Below are 23,202 nucleotides of genomic sequence, written 5' to 3'. Positions count from 1 at the left end.
CTGATTTTGTTTTACGTTATATGTTCATTTTTTTAATGATCAGCATGTCCAGAATGGCTTTTCTCACAAAATTTGACCTTATTGCTTACATAAGTTAATTTTCCATCAAAAGCTACAAAACCAAGCCATACCAACAACTACCAAGCTAAACCAAACTACATCATGACAACCGCCGAACCATACCAAACTAAACCATAACTACCTACAACAACAGAACCTCACCGGCGACAACTTCCGAACCATAGCGATGACTATCAAACCATACCAAACTAAACCATAACAACCAACAACTACCAAACCATAGCTACAATGACCAAACCTTACCAAACCAAGCAAAACAAAACCATACCACCAACTACCAATAACTACCAAACCATGCCTACAACATCCAAACCATACCAACAACTCCTGACAACTTCCAAGGCATACCAAACCACACGAAGAACTACCAAACACCAACTACTATCCACAATCATTCTTCAGTGGGTGCTGTAAACATGCTCAGAGTGCTGGTGGTGTGACAGGCCCGTTTTTATTTAGCTGTTTTTATTTTGTAATATTCAACAATATAGTACAGTATAAAATAACATAAGACAATTCTTTGTTCGATTTTCCTACACCCTAGACCCATCCTTGTTTCTCTGCTCCAGCGTACATCTTTAAATATGAATTTTTACCATAATTGATATTGTTGAGTAATTGTTGTACCCTTGTAGCGAGCCGTCAGAGATTCAGTTCCAATGGTGCAAATGAATGCCCTCTGTTAGTACAGGGCCTCATGATGGTCATCATATTAGCTGCATCTTACTAATCATGAGGCTCAGCAGGACAGTGACTGAACCCAGTCAACCCTGTAATCCATCAAGGACCTGGAGGAAAAAAAATTACTACATATCTAACAGTGGGGGAAACCACAGCAGCATTTCATTCCTCCTCCATGACTTCTCTCTGTTTGCCCACAACACGATTACTAGACTTCTGCACGTTTCCTTTCCATCTCTCCACCAACACTCACTCAAGCACAATCAAATCTCCAGTCTCAAATCTCAGCTCTGGTGAAGACCTGCTGTGTTCCGACGTGAGGCCGCAGCTGGGGGAGGTAATGGCTTCCACTGGGGTTCTTCATTTCTACTATGTAAACGTCTCAGCCTGACTGCACGTATACAATCTAAACATGATGATACTGGATATTTCCCATCAGTCATGCTTTTTCAGTTCTACTCTCTTTACACCTTTCACACACATGTAGATATTTTTTAAGACGCAGATTTTTTTCTCTCCTCCTGTCCACAAAAAAAAAAAAAAAAAAAAAAAAAAAAAAAAGTGGTTAGTTGCCATGGTTGAGATTTATTACAATTCATGTTTGTTTGTTTTTTTTATATTGTTTTGTGGACAATCAAATATATCTTTCTGAAAATGCCACCATCACAGGATCAGCTTGCGCATGTTGACCGTCTGCTGGCAGATGGTTGGGCAGATTCTGTATTGCTGGTCATGTTAGGTTTGATTACCTGTTTTAACAATTTAGCTTCACTTTATTATTACATCATTATTACTTCACCCCCCGTCCATCAATATTCCTTTTTTTCCCCCCCACAAGTGATGAAACAGGTAAAACTGAACTCTGTACTGCATGAGATCACCTGTCCTTTGATTCAGAACCAATACAACATACGAATTACATACTGGCTAAACTACACTAGACATGATGATCTATGATAGGCTAATCTATGGAATTTCTGATCACTGCAACCATGAAATGGATCTTGGACCTGCATAAAAACAAACCTCTACCAACAGTTAATGAATGAGCCCCTTTCTCCTCCTGTAGGTCAATGCCTATCGATCCTCTGAGCTCAGAAACAAAGGTGGATTGAAGAGAGAAGTCGCTACTGTCACGACCCACAGAACGTCCACTATGGCAAAAGCCAGTAACCCTTGTTCATCTAATCTACGGAGAAAGAGACTTTTGTGCGCCTGTAGAAGTTACACATGTGTGGTCCACAGACTGCTCACTGCCTGAAACAGTGCCTTTAGCAAGATCCCAGTTGCTCTTCGAGTTCATTTTTAGAAGAGGACGAGTGACAGAAGGAAAGAGAAAGACGAACCAGCAATCCTTATGTCTCACAAAAAGAGCTGATAACTTCAAAAGGGCCAATATCACGGGAAACTGAAGAGTTTCATGTAGTACATAAACACTGCTAAAGTTTTCCCGTGTATCACAATCCATGTATGGATACTAAGCTACACCAGCCAGTTTTGAATTAATTTGAATAAATTCAGTGTTTGTGATGTCACAAAAGCCAACATATCCACCTGTCTACAGCAGATAAGCTCCCATTCACAGCCCAGATTACTATTTAACCGTGGTGGATCAGCCAAACAGAATGTACATCGGTCTTAAGGCACAGTAACAAAAATGCTAAAAAATATTTGATGTGATATTTTATTCTAGAATGTGTTTCAGTTAAGCATTTTTTTTTAAATTAATAATCTAGTGTAAATGACAATTATTAATATTATAACACACACAATGAATGTGCATTGTCAATGAGAAAAAGTTTTTCTCCAGTTAATTATAATCGTAAAAACAGTGATGTTTGTTGCCAAAGCAATAGAACTATTCTGTCAGGTTCCCTTTAGTGTAATAGAGTAACAGAACAAAATAATCTGATCAAAACAAACCATGTCCAGGTTTTAAGACATTTCAGCAAAAAGTAGCAGCCCTCAGAAAACATGGGTTCATTAACTTTAATCATGCTAGCATAATGCTAACTTAACAGTAGCTTAAATATCTCCAATTTTGTGACATATTTGGAAAGCATCAAGATCTAGAGTTTCTACGACTTTGGCAACAATAAACATAAATGCAAAGTCTATTGGTTTAACATTTACGTTATATTAGTTTAATCAGGTGAAGAACACACTTCTTTTACTTGGTTGAGTCGATGAAAACACAGTGAAGAGAGATAGAGAGATAGAGAGATAGAGAGATAGAGAGATAGAGAGATAGAGAGATAGAGAGATAGAGAGATAGAGAGATAGAGACTTGCCTAAAACATCAAATCCCAAAGGAAATCAGGAGCAAATCGACTATTGGTGGCATGGTTGCCACAGTAACTGACATATGCATACAGGTGTTCAGAGATTTTCTTACTCACCCACAGCTCAAAGCAAGCCGGGTTTGGGAACGCTCCAAAAACCCAAAAACTATGCATTGAAACTAATGCCTACACATAGGTTACACCGGGTAATCCTGTATGCAGTGCATGCTTCTGTTCAGCCACTCAAAAACTATTGCCAATGTTCACAAGTCTCCAACCACTGTTTTCAATAAAGTAAATCCAACCTTGCAGACTAAATGTAGAAAACTACAATCTAGTAGTCATCTGCAATTCACAGGTTTCGAACAATTAGCAAGTATTAGCATACAATAAGGGTTAAACAAAGAATTTTGCGTGCAAAAAGAAAAAATGTGCAAAAATGATGAACAGATCTATAGATAAATCTAGAATAACGGATCAAGCAATAGAACATCGAGCATCAATTAATAATATGATTAAAACCCAGAATTAAATCCGTGCTTGGTGAATGTCATTTTCTCTTTAGTCTTAGTGAGACTGGTGAATAAAAATCAGAATGTTCACAATATTGTATAGGATGCCATTTGGTATACCTTCAAGAGAAAACAGAATTAAATGGTCCACCAGTACAACCTGTGTCAAATTTAAGACACTTACACTCAGAGCTTGAACATATTTTACTGTATGAATGATACGTTAATTTCACATTTCTTAAGTTCATAGTTTTATTAATGCCAATTCATTCACCTCAATAATGCCAACTTATTAGGTAAATGTTAATAACAGTGTATACAATACTGAATTTAGTAATGCTAACGTATTAAATGTATTCATTCCAAATTATTAACTTTCAGTGCCAAGTTATAAACTTTACTCATTCTTAAATAACTTATAAACTTTACTAATGCTTAAATAAATACCTTTATTCATTTCAACTTAACATACTTTCTCAACTTTTCTTAATGAAACAACTTTCCTAATGTTAAATTACAAACTTTATTAGAGTCAAGTATTAAAGTTAAAATGTTAACTTATTAACTAATTCCAAATGATCAACTTTACTGAAGCCAAATGAACAATTTTCACAAAGGATAACTTTAATTTTACTAAAATTCTGGATTTGAAACTCTTCTTTCTAAAGAATCTGAATCCGGTGCTGGGTATGGTGAGTAAAAAATAAAAAATAAAATAAACTGCTTGGCATCCGTGACTTTTCATGGCCACTATATCAGACACAAAGCTTCAATATATCCAGATGCTGCATGTTAATGTGAGATGTTTAAAGAGAGGAGAGAGTATCAATCAATGTTATTATAGAAGAACATGAGATGAATGAGCAGTCCAAACATTCAAGAGCTAAACCCTGTGGCTAAGAACGAAGAGACAAAAACAGCAGCTTAAAGCACTCACCACAATCCCCTCGGCTACCTGGACAATGGCATACTGGCAGACAAACAGAACAATCATGTGTGCACTCACAGACACAAGCTGGGCTGTAAACAAAGATCCATGAGCAGTCCAAACAGCAGACAGAGCCAACAGGGCTCAACAATATATATTGCCTGTTAATCATTATCACAACATCAGGGTTTGCAATTCTGATATCACAAATAGAGGCAACATGCAAATGAGCCCTCCAACCAATCACAATGTGCTATGATCCTCCTGACCAATCACAGCTCCATGGGTGTTTCTGGGTGTTTTAAACAGAAACTACTGTGGTTAAAACAATGTAGAACAACCTTTAACCATGACAAATACCACTGTTGATAATGCGAGCAATCAAATATCAATTTATTGTGCTGATAAATGCAGTTATATCACCCATAAGGCATGTCTTCAGATGTATGGTTCCTGTCACCACTACTGTGAACAACTCAGACTTGGGATGTTTCACTTTAACCCATTTTGAACTACTTAATTATGCAAAAATACTGCAATATTGGTGGAATTTCCTTTTAATTAAAAAAAAACTGGAAAAAAAACATGAACGGGTGCGATCATCAGGCTCAGTTCCTTACTGTAAGAAAAAGCAGAAGAACTTAAAATATGTATATGCACTGTAGATCAAGAGGATAATCTTTGAGCTCCCAATGAATTTTTAATGAATAAGATATATTTCAATTGTAACACAGAAACAATAACAATTGTAAGCCGTTATGCACACAGACCTGTCTCAGGGCTACAGGCCAGCCACAGTGGTTCCGGGTGCGCCTGAGGGTGCTGGAAAAAGCTTTGGAAACGCTTTAGACAGCAGCAGGGTTTACTGTGTTATCTCCCGTTCTGCAGAGACATCCTTTGATGTTCTGAGCCACGGGCTGCAAGCAGGATGAAACACACAGGAGCATAAAGCAGATATGTAGGCACATACACATCCCACACACACACACAGACACAAACACAGGCACGTCTGTCTGGCCAAACAAGACCGCGGTGTGTTGACAAAAGCAACAATAACACATGCTGCCAAGCTTAAATACACTGTTGAAAATAAGTGTTCCTCACTGTAACAAAACTATTCCTTCACTGGCCACTTTACTAGAAACACCAACCTTGTGCTTCTGCTCTCTGACCACTTTATTAGAAACACCAACCTTCTGCTTCCACTCACTGACCACTTTAGAAACATCCACCAAATAGCTCCACTATATAGGTGCACAATTACATACTGTTGTCCATCTGTTGCAGTTTATCAGCCCCCCTTAATCCCATTCAACATTGGTTAGTTTCTTATTCCAAAGGAACAAGGTTGACTCCACACACACACACTTACTTCCTTACTTACTTCCTTACTCACTTCCTTACTTATTTACTTATTTATTTATGTGTGTATATATATATATATATAAATATAAATGTGTGTGTGTGTAGAGTCAACCTTGTTCCTTTGGAACACACACACACACTTTATATTATAAAATTTATATACATATAAATGTGTGTACATATACATTTATTGAAAAAGTAGACTTTGTATTCCTGCAGAGTTTGGCCACAGCAGGTCTCACTCTTTCTGTAGGATAATCCACACTATTAGGTATGAAGACACTTTAACCAAACCTGCCAGATGCTCATCTACTTCCATTTGGACAACAGACGTCCATCAACATCTCACCCCATAAAAGTAATGTAATACCATCGACTGAGCAAAATTTGGAGATGGTTGTGAATCCGATTCAAATTGGATTTCTGTATTTGTGACTCAATTTGACTGGTCAGATCGGATTTCAAACAGGTGGGTTTTTCTCTTTTCATAGTTCAGGGTGTGGTGGTTCATGAAGTCAGAATGTGTGAGAAAAAAAGTCAGTGATTCATATGAATTATCACATAACAGCTTCACATAGAGTAGAACCTTTTAACAGACAGTTAAGTCATATTTTTTCACTCGTGTTGTAGTTTACAGTAACTGCCTAAATAATAGATCTTAACAGTTCTGATCACTGACAGTGGTTTGAGAGACACTGGCAGACACTAAACTCATTCTAAAATCATTGATGTACTGTGTTATTAAAACACAGTTTAGTATTTAATATGGATTATTTAGTTATAATAATAGAATAAGATTTATTATAAACAAATAATAGTTGATTATTGTAACTGTTTGGGTCCAAATAAAATTAATGGGGCAATTTCAAATGTAAAAATCAAAAAAGACGTGGTGTGGATTTTTTTTTATTGTCTACATTCCTCTACTATGCAAACAGTACATACAGTGGCATTTAGGTATTCTGTGCATTTTGAAAAATTCCATTTCCTAAATAACTGCAGCTGAATCAAACTAGGAAATTGGATTCAGGAGGCACCAAACAGTTTAAATCATAAATTCAAATCAATATTCATAATCAATTTAAATTCTGAAATTGTACCAAATGCACAGAACCTAATTAAACTGCTGCGCAATAATGTCTGTAGGATGTAAAGGAATTAAGGTGAAATTTGAGATCTTCATGATTCAGTGAATTTTCTCCTAAACAACTTGCTGACTACATTTAGATTCAGGATGCACTAAAATCACTTCCAAAAAAAGTATGAAATTACTCAGTTGTCACTAATATATTAAGGTTCTGCCCACTGCACTTCACACTCTCCCCTCGTCTGCTTCTTCCTTCGGGACCGAGAGGAGCAGAGTGAATTATTCACCATCCCCAGGGTATAGAGAGGGGATGAGAGAGCATTTATGTACACTCAGAGAGAGAGAGAGAGAGAGAGAGAGAGAGAGAGAGAGAGAGAGAGAGAGAGAGAGAGAGACAGAGAGACAGAGAGACAGAGAGAGAGACAGAGAGAGAGACAGAGAGAGAGACAGAGAGAGAGAGAGAGACAGAGAGAGACAGAGACAGAGAGAGACAGAGACAGAGAGAGACAGAGAGAGACAGAGAGAGACAGAGGGACAGAGAGAGAGACAGAGAGAGACAGAGAGAGACAGAGAGACACAGAGAGACACAGAGACAGACAGACAGACAGACAGACAGAGAGAGAGAGAGAGAGAGAGAGAGAGAGAGAGAGAGAGAGAGAGAGAGGAAAAGCAGGGAGAGCAGGAGCAAAACAGAAGACAGTGGGGAGAGAAAGAAAAAAGAAGGACCAGGAAAAAGAAAAAAGAATGAAAGAACAAGGAAAGGTGTGGAGTGCAGGAGCAAAACAGAAGACAATGGAGAGAGAAAGAAAAGAGGCCAGGAATAAAGAATGTAAAAGTAGGGAGAGGGAGAAGGAGAAGAAGCGAAAGGAATAGGAGAAGCAGAAGAAAGAGCAGCAGCAGCAGATGAAGCAGAAGCAGAAAGCAGCAGAAGCAGAAGAGTAAAGACAAGGTGCTTTTACTAATGCGAAATATGCTACAGCTGTTGTGGCTACTGAGGAATGTAAGATATGGATTAGTACAGAATCACTACCATGATGCTAAATAGATACCATTGTTTTTCATTTATTACTAGCAACATCAGTTTTTCTTCCCATTCCTTTCAAATCTGTGTTTAAGTGCTTGTTGTGGGGTAACTCACGGCTCCTGTTAAAACCGAGGTTTAAACACTAAAAAAGCATGCACGTCCTTTAAGAAGGCTTCAGTATGTAATATTAGGTTTGTCTGAGCTTTACTACCCAAAACGGCGTGCGCACACACACACACACACACACACACACACACACACACACACACACACGGTTTCATCAGGTCAGCCCTGGGAGCTGTGATCTCATTTTAAACATTTTAAACATAACACCGGGCAGGACTCATACTATGGCCACATCAACCTTCAAATGACCGGCATTTTTGAAGAGCTTATAAATTCCAATGCTTGTGACTGGGTTTATTTTGTCAGAGGGTAGCATGTTAGGCCCTGGAAAATTCATATCATTTATTCATATATATATATATATATATATATATATATATATATATATATACACACACACACACACACACACACACACAGATACATACATACATACATACATATACACATGAAGAATTGGATCTCAATTTCAGAATAAAAAAAAATGTGTATAACCCCCAATATATACACACTAAATAAATAAATATAGGGTTTAAAGCTAAAAGTGAATCATCAGAGGATGCTGAGCGCACTTCCACCACCACCATTCACAAAAACAGAAGAGGGTTACCATGGAAACAGCTCTCCACTGGGGGGGGGCCCTTCTTAGAGAATCTATCCTGCAACATGGAGTACATTGTTTGTGTTGGGGCATAATGTGGAGGCCTCTATTGTCGGGCAATCAACAAACGAAAGGAAACTCTCTCCTCTTTTAGTGTTGTGTTTACTTTCTCCCTTTGTCTTTTGCCATCTCTTCCCTCTCTCTATCCATCTCTGTCTTCTCCTCTTTTCTCTTTCACTCTAGGTATGTTACCTTTTTTCTTCCTGCTTCTCTTATCCATTTCATTCCCCTCTATCCATCTTTTTTCTCTTCCCTCTCTGCTCCCATTTTCTCCTTCTCTTCATCTTTATATTATATATATATATATATAGCCCTGCGATGGACTGGCGACCTGTCCGGGGTGTATCCTGCCTTCCGCCCGAAGACTGCTGGGATAGGCTCCAGCTCCCCCCGCGACCCTGACGGAGAAGCGGCTTAGAGAATGGATGGATGGATGGATATATATATATATATATATATATATATATATATATATATATATATATATATATATATATATATCAAAGCTGGATCAAGGGAAGGGGGATAAGAGGGGTGCTTGGTTTCCTCTGCTGGCACTTGCATTTATGTACTTATTTATGTATTCACTTGATTATGTGTTTATTTATTGATTTTACTTTCTTCTCCAAATATGTGACTTAAACTGAGATAATGAAAATGCTACTGAAATTTAAAGCATACTTTTACTTTATTCTGTTACTGCACTTGGTAAACTGGTTTTGTTTCTTGTCGCCATTTAGCATTTCTGTGGTTAACTATTTAATAACTACCACAAATTTCACCGAACACAGGACAAAGTAAATAAGCACCTATCTGTGATATCTAAACATATACATTCATCATGTTACATCATGAAGGAAACAGACAGGGGCTACTTAATGCTTGAGTAATTTGGCTGGCCTCAGTTCTAAATGACACAGTAAACAAGCCAAAAAAAAGGCAAAGGAATTCCTCTGATTTTTCAGATCTTCTGCATAAACAAATACTTGAGATAAAAAGATATGAAGAGCAAAGCTCTTTAAAAATGCTGTGTGATACCTAAAGTTACAGTTAGAACTGTTCTTAGCTGACAGGAACCAGAAGTCCACTTCTAAAAGATGCCTCACAAAGTTGAACACATTGTCTGGTGTCTGAGGCATTGGGTTATGATAGTATATGAAGGTCGTTGTAAAGCAAAAAATATTTTTTTCCCCAGATTTGTCACAAATTTACCATCATCAACATCACATAAAAAACAGAGCAAACACACAGATTAACTGATTGTTTTGGATAGTAATTTACATGGAAATATTTGTGTTGTAGACATTTCAACCCCTTTAAAGAAATGTGTCAGTAAGTTTCTCTACAATGAACCATTTTCACAACAAGCTACTCTGAAAGACTGTTTTCATCTCAACCATTAAACTATGCAGGAAAAAAAAAAAAAAAAAAATCAGTGGAATTGTCCTTTTAAACAAGAGATGCGATGTTAGCCACAGTCAGAGAGAGATAAAGAAAGAGAGAGTCTTATTTGTATTGTGACCGTAAAGTTAGACATCTGCGCTGGTGTATGTAAACTTTCTCACAGCAGCCCAATACGATCTCATTGCAAAAGGTCTGTCCCATGAGGAGGCAGAGATAATCTGCTGTTATAAAAACGCTAAATGTTCTCATTATTATATTTATGTTGCATCATTCAATGTTTTGGCACAGACTGCTGGCAGCTGGCACTCGGCGGTCCCCCAGGAGGGAAATTTCCAGGATGGAGGCTCAGTTTGCCCTAATAAACCATGGGAAGGTACTGGGAAAACTGATCCACAAGAATTATGCCCAGAACTAAATATGCAGAACTAAAGTCACTTAACTTCACAAAGACATGACCAATCTCTCTCACACAGACAATGCTTAACTCAGCCTCTCACACAAACATGCACATTTTAAGTGCAATCTCAATCTATTAAACTCTGAAGGCCTATGGGCCCACACTTCAGTTCCTCACCCTCATTACAGAGCTTAGTACACAGCATCACAGCTGTAACTCAATAATTCACAGCAGACTCTGAATGATTCACAGGAGTTCCTGAATATTCATATTAGTTACTGAATAAAAAGATAATGGATGATTTGTAGCAGTTACCAAACGACACATAAGACATCAAATGATTCAAAGCAGATTCCAAATACTTCATATTTACTGACTGGTTCACAGCAGCTACTAAATGATTCTTAGTACACCAGTCATAGTAACTGAATGGAATGAAACTTCACAGCAGGTACTGAATGATTCACAATAGTTGCTGAACTACTCATAGTAACATAACGGTTCACAGTAGGTACTGAGAGGTTCACAGCAGGTACTAAAGTACTCATAGTAACTGAATGGTTCACAGCAGTTACTGAGTGATTTACAGCAGGTACTGAATGATTCACAGCTGCTACTGAATGATTCACAACAGTTGCTCAATTAATCATAGTAACTGAATGGTTCATAGCAGGTACTGAATGATTCACTGCAGTTACTGAACAATTCACAACAGGTTCTGAATGATTCACAATAGTTGCTGAATTACTCATAGTAACTGAATGGTTGACAGCACTAATTGAATTACGGTAGAAACAAAGTCTTAAGATTAATAACTTAATTAGCCTGGGGTTTAAGGGGTTAATTAAAACACCTGAAAAAAGCAGGAAATGTCAAAAAGATGGTCAATCAATAACATGATGATCAACCTGAAGGATTTTGCCCAGAATAGTTTCTTCTGTTTGGACTGCATGAATTTATTGTTGTTCTGATTCATTAAAGTCAGCTTTGAGCGGTTAGCACAATCATACCACACAGTAACTAACACTATGATGCTTTAAAGGGCTCATTTGCATATCATAGTTTTCCGTGATAATGGCCAATGTCGCAATTAACACATGATGCATTGTGTAGCCTAGATGCACAACATGCCACCACGTTCTAGAACTTTATTAAATAAACACTTTAAAAAGTTAAGTTACAGTGATCACCTGTAGCGATCACTACAACACCTGCAGCTCACACAGAGCACAAAAACACACAAAAAAAAGAAAAAACGGAAAAGCATTACCCAGCACCAGCTGTCCAGATGAAAAGAGGGACTGAAGTGTGTATGTGTGGCGCGTGTCAGAGCTCTAAATAATTCACACTGCTCTGAGCTCCAACCAGCTAACACAGAAAGACCGTTTCCATGACACTGCAACAAAGGGGGCCAACAGGGGAGCAAATTCAGGGGCTTTGGGTACATAAATTGGGCCTATTGGCTGTTGTCATCAATTAAAATCAATAAACAAGTAATCTAATTATACTGACGATTAATCAAGTATCCAGTTTTACACAGGTAACTGTGATGCTAGATGGAACAGAGATTAAACGAAGGTAAAAAATGCCACGAAAGTGTGAATTGAAAAAGGACAGAATGAGTAAGTAAGGAAATGGAGGACCTTCAAGAAACCATGCCAATCTGTGTGCTCTTTGTGGGTCAGTTTAATTAATATTACATAGCAAGGGACATGAGTGTGAACATGAAAAAGAAAACGGAAAAAAAAGACAGACAAACCTTGGCAATTTTGCTCTGATCTGATATGTGCAGTGTGTAAAAGGGATGCAGCAAAGCAACACTGTTGTGTCAAACTGTACCACAGGAAACTATACGTAAGCAACAGAACATGAGAGGGAGTGTGTCATCACAATATAACATCATGGCTGTGATTTGGTCGCAGGTACAATCATCCTTAGACCATCATAGCCGTGATGTCATTGGGAATAATACATGACCTTTAGTGTTCTATTGTTTTTATACAACAGTTAAATAAATAAAGTAAGAAATAAATAAATTTTTCTGTGAACATGGCCTTTAATACGTTTATGTCAGCAATTCATTCATCCAAATTACAGTTCCTTAACAAGCAGCTTGTTGCTACAGAGTAACAAGCTCCGTTCACTTGCTGCACAGCCAGCAGTTCGTTCTCCAGCTCCTCACACAGACCTACTGAGAGTTTGGGAATTTAGCATAGTCTCATCTGTAGCTGTAGGCCCGTCACAATTATTACACCACTGCCTAATCAAAATTACTTGAGATGACTGCAATTATTTCAGACAACCAATATTGTTGAAGCTGACTGCAATCATTTTCCAGAGTTCCACAGTTTCTGCAATGATATTACACGTCAACAAGCAAAGCATGATACATTAGTAAATTCACAGCTATCCTTGCGCATATTTCCACAAACTTATCCACATTATAGCATACTTTTATAACTTAATGCTCTAATAAACCGAAAATGAAACAAACTAACATAAGGCACATTTTCAGTCACTCCATTTTTTTGCGGCATCAAATATTGCATTAAATCAAGATGCCACTATCTCATATAATCATATAATGTAATCAGAATTACAACATTTTGTGAACTGATCCGCATATTGAGCAGAAGTAATTCATATGTGTCTTCAGTGTGAATGCACACACGCTAATCAACAGTCATATGGATGATTCTGCGATATCCATTTTGCAAAGACCAATACAATAAGGATTAAAAGATGACTATACCAAGCACTGTTGGACAACATAACATTTTAGTTCAATCTGACATAATATATTAAGAAAGGTGAGATAACACAAACAGACAAGGGGCAGAAACGGACCAGGTGAAAGCGACCAACAGGTAGTGCTCTCCGCTCTTTCATCTCCAAGACAAATGTTTGGAAGCAGCTACTTCAAAAGACAGGAAAGAAAGACAGACACTCAGCCCTATTTTTACAGTAGCTTTAAAAACATTTTTAAAAAATACAAACAGGCTAACATGTAAAGACAACTCCTCCAGAAAACTGAAGGGAAGACACCACAACAAATTTCTACAATCTACAGCCCTGGCTGCTAAAGCAGATTCACAAGAACCAGTGATGGGTGACAAGAATACGTATCATCAATTTCAATCACCACATAACTATGATGCGGTCTCACAATAGAAAACTTCAAATCTGGATCTTCAGTCCGGTTTCCAGTCCTGGATTTGGTGAACACTGATTTAATTGAAAAATTAACGCCACTGATTGACCACCTGCAGTCATACTTCAGAGCACTTACAGTGTCAGTAATGTTTCTACAGCCACTAAGTTTAAAGAACCTTCACATAACTGCAGACATTACTCACATGTAAAACCAACAGCCAACAGATACAAAGGCAAACAACAAACCTTAGCTCTAGGCTGTTTAAAATGAGAGCACAAACTCACAAGTACACTAGCCAAAAGTCTACACCAAAGCACACACCTAAACAGACGTCACAGAGTGCTACACTATGAAGAGGTAGACCTGTCCAAACTGTTCTGACAAGGTTTCTCCAAGAACCTTTTTAACTCCTGCCACAGCACCCTCTAACAAAAGAAAAAAAAAAGTTCCTTAAGGAATAAGCTCAGTTATTTGAGAGTAGGCGCATCCATATCATAGGGCCCACCCACTTTACTCTGACAGGCCGGAACAAGACACCTAGCTTTGATCAACGGACTGGTTGCGGGTGAAGGACATATCAGTAAGCAGCTTTACGTTTTCTTATGGTCATAGTTTTGTCACTTTGTCGCTCTGCACCCCATGGTAGTCAGACGAGCAGAAGGTACAGAGAGATGAATGGAAGAGGAAAATCTGAGCGAGCGGGTAGAAGAAACTATTTTAACAGTTTTCAAAACTTCATTGAAATCAGTACAACCAAGTGGTGGGGGTTTCCATTCTTTTCCCCACACAAACAGAGAATACTGGATATCATAAACACACACATTGACCATTCAAGGTTCAATAACTGTTCAGGGGTCTGTCTCATAAAGCAAGTTCAACATAAACATGGTTCCTGACTACGTTTCAACTTCACAAAACCTAACAAATGGATCCACATGTTACTTATAATGGCCGTAAACAGTTTTCTCTGTAAACCCTACTAATATTCAAGCTGTGAAAGGATGACAAATATGTCAAACACCCATCACAAGAAACATGAGAATTAGCTGAGCTGTTTTTTGTAAACATATTAAAGGAAAACGTTTATAGCATCTCTGCTGTCATGGTTCTACCCGTTTACACTACCACTTGAGCTGACAGCAAAATTTAATTTCTGAGACAATATCCTGCTGACCGCTGCCACTGCTGATTAAAGTAATGAGTTATTGATAACTACAGGCCATAACAAGACTACAAATTAATTATGCATCATCAGATCAGCCCCAAAACTGCACATCAGTGCATCTTCAAGCACAACAAACAATCACCCACATTTTTTTTTGCAAAACCTCAGTTCAGATAGCCCCTTTCAACTTAAGCTGCTCTATGGTTGAGAAGTAAACAAAGTCCTTCAGAGTGGTTTGGTGTGAAACGGTTAATTGGTTCAGGACTCAGATGTCTTTACAGTGGTGGTAATAGGAACCAGGGGCCGTGAAGCCCACAACCCAAAAAATCCATTTTATTTACAATTCAAAACCACAAATGTAACCACACTTCTGAGTTTTTAAGGAAATGTTGATAGTAAAATGGTGATAAATCTGAAAAACTTTCTTTTGGGACTACTGTGCCTGAAATACCCTGCATGTGTCTCTCTGCCAGGATTGTATTTAATAAATAAATAAATAGTCCAAAATCATATTTCAAAACTTTCAAAAAAAATGTCTCAGGCATCAAGAAACATATTTGTAACCCTTTAGTATAAAGACTTTGTGTGGGAGCTTTTAGAGGTATTAAACTCTAGAACAGAGCACAACAAACCACTCTGAACTACTTTGTTTACATCTTAATGGTTTAACTACACTGTAATTCAAAAATAGGTGGATTTTTCTTGTTGACAAGTGTCTTGTTAATTCATCATCTGGTGTGGATTTGCAACAACACTAACCATTTCATGTGACCGACATCTTACGTGTGGCTTCTTAAATTAAAAACAAGGAACTAAGTACGCTTATCTACAACACCATCACAGATTGTGGAAGAAAGGTGTATATCACCAGAAACCTGGTAATTTCAATAAAGGAAAAAAGGGCAAGAAATATTAAAGCTGCAACACTCATAAAAGCAAAGCTTTGCCTATTTAAGAATTAAGTCCAGCTCGCCGCTCCCAAAAATAACTCCCATAGGGAAAAAAGTCAAGTAGCACTTTTGCACTAGACAGTCCAGTACAGCATGGTATGGTTACTAATGCGAGCCCTAAAACTGATCCAAAAAGGGAGTTCTCTAGAAATTATAAGGTGCCCACATGACCTTCCTCTTGATGCTAGTATTAACAGTAAACAAACAGCAGAAGCAACAGCGGAGGAGCTGCAAACTCTGATTACCCCTTACTCTGCATTTGGCCTCATGTTAAAGTTCGTAGGCGGGAAATAATTGTGGGCAAAACGTGATTTTTGTCTTCAGTTTATAACTGGATCATGAAAAGTTGGCGTTCCGCAATGAACACAGAGCCAGACTATGATGGTCTGCAGAATGTGTATTTTCTGTAGTTTCTAAAACATGATTTCATAATTGTTAAAAGCTTGATTTTTATGTTTTTCTTTTTTTTTTCTCGTGTGTAGACCGGGCAAAATGCTGGTTAGCAGGCTAGCCTGTTAGCATCCATGTTGCTCTTGCATTTCTTACTCTTTTCACAATAAAAGCAAGAAAGAAAGACTTCAGTAAAAAGAATTCAGGTTAAATACGTCCATGTAGGAGTGTAATTGCCTAACGTTTGAGCAACAGATGGACTGTGTGTTTGGTTGTTTGTTTGTGCACGTCGCTCCATCGTCAGCTGACCTCCCCTCACAGTCTCTCTGCGCAGTAGAAAACCTTAGAAATCAGCGCAACTACCACCAGATATTTGAACTACCTCACTCCTGTTAATTGAACAGAAAGTTTTTGGCATAAACAAGCTGAACAACTAATAAGTGACTATCTTACACACAGTCCAAACACCAAAAGTGAGAGAGTAAAGGGAGAAAGGAGGCCGTCTGCTGATATACATGACCATGCAGCCCGGAGCAGCGGTGAGGACTGGTGCTTCTGGTCAATGATATGTCAGGGTGAAGGAGGAAAAAACATACTAAGATTTTATTAGACAGTACAAATTTTGCAGCCCGCTGAAACAAGTCGACTCAAACCTCAGAAGGCATTCAGAGATGGGAAGAAATTACTACATTTCTATCAAAGATTATGGAGAAACAAGAATTTGTCTTGTGAATGATATGCCACAATGGACTGTGCTTAATGTGACCAAATACATGAACTAGCAAGGTAACAATGGTTAATTTTGATTTCAGGTTGACTAAGATGAGCACACTAGCTAGTTTTTTAGAAATAGCGCACATTATTTCTAAATATCTGACACAAGTGCCATTGCGCGTCGATTCAGCAACAGCTGCATTTGACAAATCAGCAGTCTGCATTATTATGCTTGGCATCTCTTTAGAAGGGCAACTATATCCAGCACATATGCTCAGGTACAATACAGATCACCTGATAATGGATGATCACAGATTACTAAACACACCATCACAAAGCACTGTAGTGTCTGGTGGAAAAGCGCTAAGGCACCTCAGGCACTTTGGAAGGACAGAAGCCCTGGCAGGAGTGAACACAGTGGCTTTGACAACAGTAATTACATAATAAACACATGCAGGCAAAAGGCAATAACCATTTCATAACAAACTACATTGCAACACCACTAGTCTGATACACCCAGCAGATCACCACAAGCCTGCACGTCTGTATGTTCCAACCTATTAAATGCTAGTTTTCTTTTAGAAATAAAAATGGTTTTAGAAAAGCTTGACCATCTGAAATATTCCAGTGTGGTTAAAGTGCTCAGTGGTCCATGTGCTTGGCCATGGCGCCCTGCATGCTGCTTAAGGCCTGGGGGATGGGGGTGAGTACTTTACCAACTCCACCAGACCAAGTTCAACTACTCTCTTCACAGCCCTGATTACTATAAAGGACACTACTAGAACACCTACGCGCACCTATTTATCACAGTAGCCAAAGAACACAGACACTTCAACAGAAATAGCTCAAGTGAAGAGTCTTATCAGGCAGGTAGCATAGCTGCAACACCAGATCAGTGGCTCAACATTTAACCAACACAACTCTGGAAGGAAAAAGTTTCGCCCGTAATGCTAAATACACTGCTTGTGAGCCTACAGCCTAATATACAACGTGAATCCAGCGAGCCTCATATGTACCCACTGAAAGTAAACTTAGAAGACATTAAGGACAGTTAAGAACTTTTAGCAGCAAGCCGGCCAGTCCACGCTGATCAGGCGAAGCTGGAATAGCAGCTAAGTTAGCCAGCTGCTAACAGGTCGTATGAATGTGTGTCCGGTTTAAGAACTGTTTACTTCAGATAAACGTGGGTTATTCTTCAAGCGCACACTACCGCGAGACAGTTCAAACCACAGAATACTTTTTAAACGAAAATATCTGGTTAGTACATCAAGTTAGTTAGCAAAGACAGTCAGGTAGCTGGACTTTCTCTTGTTACCTGGAGCTGATAAAACCCCCTCACTGACCCACTGTACTTCACCATCCGTACTTATTTCACTCAACCTAAACAGTGCAGACTGCTCAGGGTTTCCATACGCGCAGTTAAATTTAAGATAAGCAGCAAGAACACTTTCCCCACAAGCTACAACAGACCAGTTCACAGCTAGGTTAGCTAGGTTAGGTAAGTTAGCCACCGCTAGCTACACAAACCTCATACACTGCCCTTTATCCGTTAGCATTAGCTACGCAGCTAACGCTAACTCGGCTACAAAACTCTCCTTTATGGTTTAGCATTAGCCACGAAGCTAACGCTAGCTACACTCCCGTCCGCTCCCCTTTATCCGTTAGCGTTAGCATTAGCTCCGCCGCTGCCCGCTCGCAGTGTCGCCTCCTCCTCAGCACAGCTGTTTACCGTCGTATCGCCGACAGCAGATGGATATCGGGCAGTAGTAACACACCGCGGCGTTCCCCGCTAGCTACCTCAGAGTGCCGCTCTGCCAGTCAGCCGCTGCGGCTCCACGCAGTCTGCGCCGTTCCCGAAGTTTCCTCAGCGCTGAAGGCGCTCACTGGCGGCAGCGGTGGTGTCGCGCCAGGCTCGCGGTCCCCCGCGCTCGCTCTCCGGGGCTCGTAGCTAGGCAACGGTCGGCTAGCTGAAGCGGCTCGGGCTGGCTAAATCGACTGCGCTCCACGCGCGACTCCTCTGCGGCTCGCGCTCCTGTTCTGCGCGAGGAGTTCAGACTCTCCTCTTCTTCTTCCTTTGATCTCCGTTCCGAATCCCGCCGCGTGCGAGAGAGTCCCGCAGCCTCCGCTCGCGACTTTTCCCGCAACACACCGCCGCCAGAGCGCGACCCGCTGTAGCGATGAACGACTCGTGAACAAATCGTTTGTTTTGAATCGGTTCCTTAGCTTCGGTTCCCTTCGGTGAATCCATCGAATAGATTCACGAAACTGTCTTCGCATCATTTTCGTCACTTTCACAGGTTGGAGGATCTCAGTTTTGGATGTGAATCTTTTCGAAACTGAACGCAATAAAGCGACAGCATGAAGATTAAATGGTAAATTGTAATATTATAAACAATATTTTATTCCTGATTTCAGATTGATGCAGCATATATAAAGTATATGCTGTCTGTCTGTCTGTCTGTCTGTCTGTCAACCTATCCATCGAAGCTTCTGTACTATTTAGCGCCGCCTGATCAGTGAAACCATAAACGAGTCTACTGAATCACGTGCTCGACTCATTGAATCACACAATTGGAGGGAGCCGGTTCGATAAACTGAATCGAACCTCACGTCACTCCACACACTCCAGGCTCGCACTGATGACGCCATCGCTACTCCAACCACGCCCCTCCCTCTCCACGCTCTGCAGTCGCTTCGCTGTGACGCAAAGACGTGGCCAGACTGATTTTTTTTTCTCAACCTAAGATTTTATTCAGGTTTATTTTAAAGGCTGTTTTAATTCAGTCTTTTCTGCATTTGTACAATAGCTTAGCTGAAACCGTAGCGTTAAAGTTTATAAATGTAGTGACTGTTTATTGACAGCAGAGTTTTTTTTATTGGATTTGATATTTTTTTAAAGGCCGGGCAGCTCGCATGTTTCTCTCTCCCCTCTCTGGCACGGGGTCTGGTGTTAATTCCCATGTTCAGTATCTTAATCTACCAGAAACAGGCTGAAGCACCAAAGAATGTGTTTCTGAGAAGCGTGGAATTGACACTGGCCTCCTGCCAAGCCAAGCTGAAGAGGAGGCCCGTGGCCAAAGGAAGAAAGAGGCTTTCAGCGCAGACCAGCAGAAAATATATAACATAAGATAATTCCACAACTTCCACATCCAGCAGTGCATACCTTCAAACAGTCATTTAAGTCGTCACGATTCCGTATATAACCTTTAAAGAAGCCTTGAATAATGTTTAAAAAGGAGAAATTCCACCATTTCTCAAAATTTCTGCATGACTTAATTGTTAAATCAAAGTCATTCCGAGTGGTTTGGTGTGTAATGCTTCACTGTAGAGCCTCAGATGTCTTTAAAGTGGTGGTGATAAGAACCAGAGGTCATGATGTCTACAACACAAATGTAGTCATGTTACCATTTTATCTACTACCCAAACCCACCAGTGAGAACTACACATGTCTGTTTTGCCTCACAGCAGCCTACATGCGCAGCATCCACCATAAATGGATTAAAAAATCAATTTTAGACCACAAGCCTTTCAAAACTATCCTAAAACCGCGTTTCAGACATCAGGCAGTGAATTCATAAACATTTCATGTACTAACTTTCTGCTTTTAGGGAGGGAGCTTTTAGGGGTGGACGCCTGGTTCCTATCACCAGCACTGTGAACCATTCTCATATTTCCTACCCAACCGCTTTGAATGTCTTTGTCTCCTTCTTATCAGTTTAGTAATGCAGAAATTTTGAAACAGCGATGGAATTCCCCTTTAAAAACATGTATATTGAGACTCTAACCAGATCGTTCGATGATAGTTCACATAATGAAGAAGCCTTTATCGCACTGGAGATACATTCAGTAGGAATATGCGCTCAGTGCAGGCTCAGTTTAATGGGGGTGAATGCCAGACAGTCCAGACAAGTCTTGGAGAGGGAACACATAACAAATGAGTTCCATCTGGTGCTGTTTTTCAGCACTATCATAACACAAAGCTGAAGAAAAAAGATCTTCACCATTGTCCTAATGGCTTGCAGTGAAACTCCACTGTGTTCACTTCTGAAAGTAAACAGCGTGCTTTTCTTTTTCCAGACACTTCCAGGGAGTGCAGAGGAAGGCTGTGATGTCATCGACAGAGCAGCAGGACCCTAAAAAGAAGAATCTAAAGAATTTAGCATATTTAAGATCATTTCTCCTATCTATTCTGAGGGAGTTATTCATTCAGCCTAATGAGAAAGTGTAGAACACACCCAGTTTATATCACAGTACCTACATTTAGAGGGAGTTATTCATTCAGCCTAATGAGAAACTTTAGAACACACTCAGTTTATATCACAGTACCTACATTTAGAGGGAGTTATTCGTTCAGCCTAATGAGAAACTGTAGAACGCGCTCAGTTTATATCACAATACCTACATTTAGAGTCAGTTATTCATTTCTAAAATGAACCAAATTAGTGAAAAAACAGGAGTTTCCAAAACTGGAATTCAAAAACTGATTAAACAGAGAAAATGATACTCCTAACAACCTTCTGCAAGGCCTGCTAGACCACCAAAACTGTTCTGGAGCCTATCCCAGCAGTCTTTGGGCAGAAGGCAGCACGTCCTTAGCATGTCCAATTGGCCTAAATGCCTGTCTCTCCACACAGAGAGGACCCTGGTCGCCCGGCCGGGGAATCGAACCCTTGAAGAACCATCTTTTGATATGTTGTAGCTGGTTTTCACAAATACACATCTTATCTCATCATACTCATGAAACTCGTTCATCACTCATTCTGTGCAGGACACCACAAGCTTTTATACAGTCATCTGCAAAGGTTTGTGCATCCCTGGTAAAATTCTTGGTTTTGTTGATTTTCGAAGAGAAATCTACAGAGAGCACACTTCTGCACATTTTAATGTACGATTACTGTTTGGTTATTGAATGTAACATATTGGGAACGAAAATCAAACATTTACATTTACAGCATTTAACAGACATTATCATCCAGAGCAACTTTCAGAAAGTGCTTTGTCTATCTAGAGAAGTATCTTTGCTAGTTACCAATAGGTTAGAGAGAAAGTTAGTCTTGAGCTCAGATACGGGTAGAAACAAAAGTCCATGTTGCTACAGAGAGAAAAAGGAACAGAGTGAAACGCAGTGATAGCGCAGTGCAATACAATATGATACAATACGTTACATTTAATTACTTAACTCAGTGCTAATTTAAGTGCTGGATAAAGAGATAAGACCATGAGAGACTCTGCTGTTCAGGCAGCAAGGGGGAGTTTGTTCCACCACCTGGGTGCCAGTACAGAGAAAAGTCTTGATGCTTGTCTTCCATGTGTCTTGAAGGACGGCGGGTCAAGCCAAGCTGTACTCAAAGCTTGAGGTAAAGTTCGTGGTAAAGTTCGCATCAACATAAAATATGCACTATACAAGAGTCATGGCACAGGATTTGTATTGAGGTTTAGCTGATGTCGGTTATTCTGCTCAGGCGTAAAAAGAGTTGTAACCACCTCCTACAATATGTCCACTCTGAGGGACAGTACATTAAACAGAAACCCTTCCCAAACTGCTGTATCTCAATCAGCCACTAATTTATTCCCTTTATTTACTGTCTTGATTTAAAAACAGTGCAAAAGCAACATCCACCACACAAACAGATAAACACAGTTATACACAATGTTTTGATTGTCATATTTAATACAAATGTAGTCGTTTTTAAATTCATCACTCAATCACTCAATTCAGCAGTTTATAATCAGCCTTAGAAACAAACAGCAACCACATCAAATAAAAAGCACCTACAGAAACTCATTTAATAAAACATACAAATTTATTTAAAAATATTTCCTCTATATTTACAAGGCACAGTGATATCTCTAATCTGCAGTGTAGTTACTGCATGTGGACATACTCACATAAATTGAAATAAAACAATCTCACCCTGCTTCAAGCCACTTTCATCATTGAAATGCAATGCAAACACTCGAGGAAATGACGAAAGCTTGAAAAACACAAAAACAGCCCTTATTCGTCAAAGTTGCGTTCAGTCAAATCTGAGCGTAAAATGAGCCACAGAAATTTCATTTTTGTCATTCTTCAGATTCATCTTTGCTGTAGAAACTCACAGCTGGCAGGAGTGTAACCAAAACTATTACCAATATCATCAATAATACCAACGCTAATCATTTCTGTGCATGGCCATCCAATACAAAAGTGGATGTACTTACTGTACATGTACTTTGACATAAACAAATACACCATATTCTATTTAAAGACATATTAACGTGTGATTTTGTTTTATACTTCT

The 23,202-nt window shown here is 39.3% G+C and overlaps 1 protein-coding gene across 2 annotated transcripts in view; it reads right to left on the bottom strand.

Moving 5' to 3' along the window:
* The window catches only part of fbxw7 (F-box and WD repeat domain containing 7), a 208,714-nt gene extending 189,610 nt beyond the window's left edge, over positions 1–19,104 (bottom strand). Inside the window, exon 1 of one of the 2 annotated variants that reach the window (XM_037532579.1) lies at positions 18,651–19,104. The gene's annotated coding sequence lies outside the window, so the exon portion shown is untranslated. The remainder of the gene's footprint in view (positions 1–18,650) is intronic. The other variant, XM_017713536.2, reaches the window with a different exon arrangement.
* Positions 19,105–23,202: the final 4,098 nt, after the last annotated feature.

Source organism: Pygocentrus nattereri, chromosome 22, assembly GCF_015220715.1.
Source record: "Pygocentrus nattereri isolate fPygNat1 chromosome 22, fPygNat1.pri, whole genome shotgun sequence".
NCBI lineage: Eukaryota > Metazoa > Chordata > Actinopteri > Characiformes > Serrasalmidae > Pygocentrus > Pygocentrus nattereri.
This window is presented reverse-complemented; position numbering and strand designations above follow the sequence as displayed.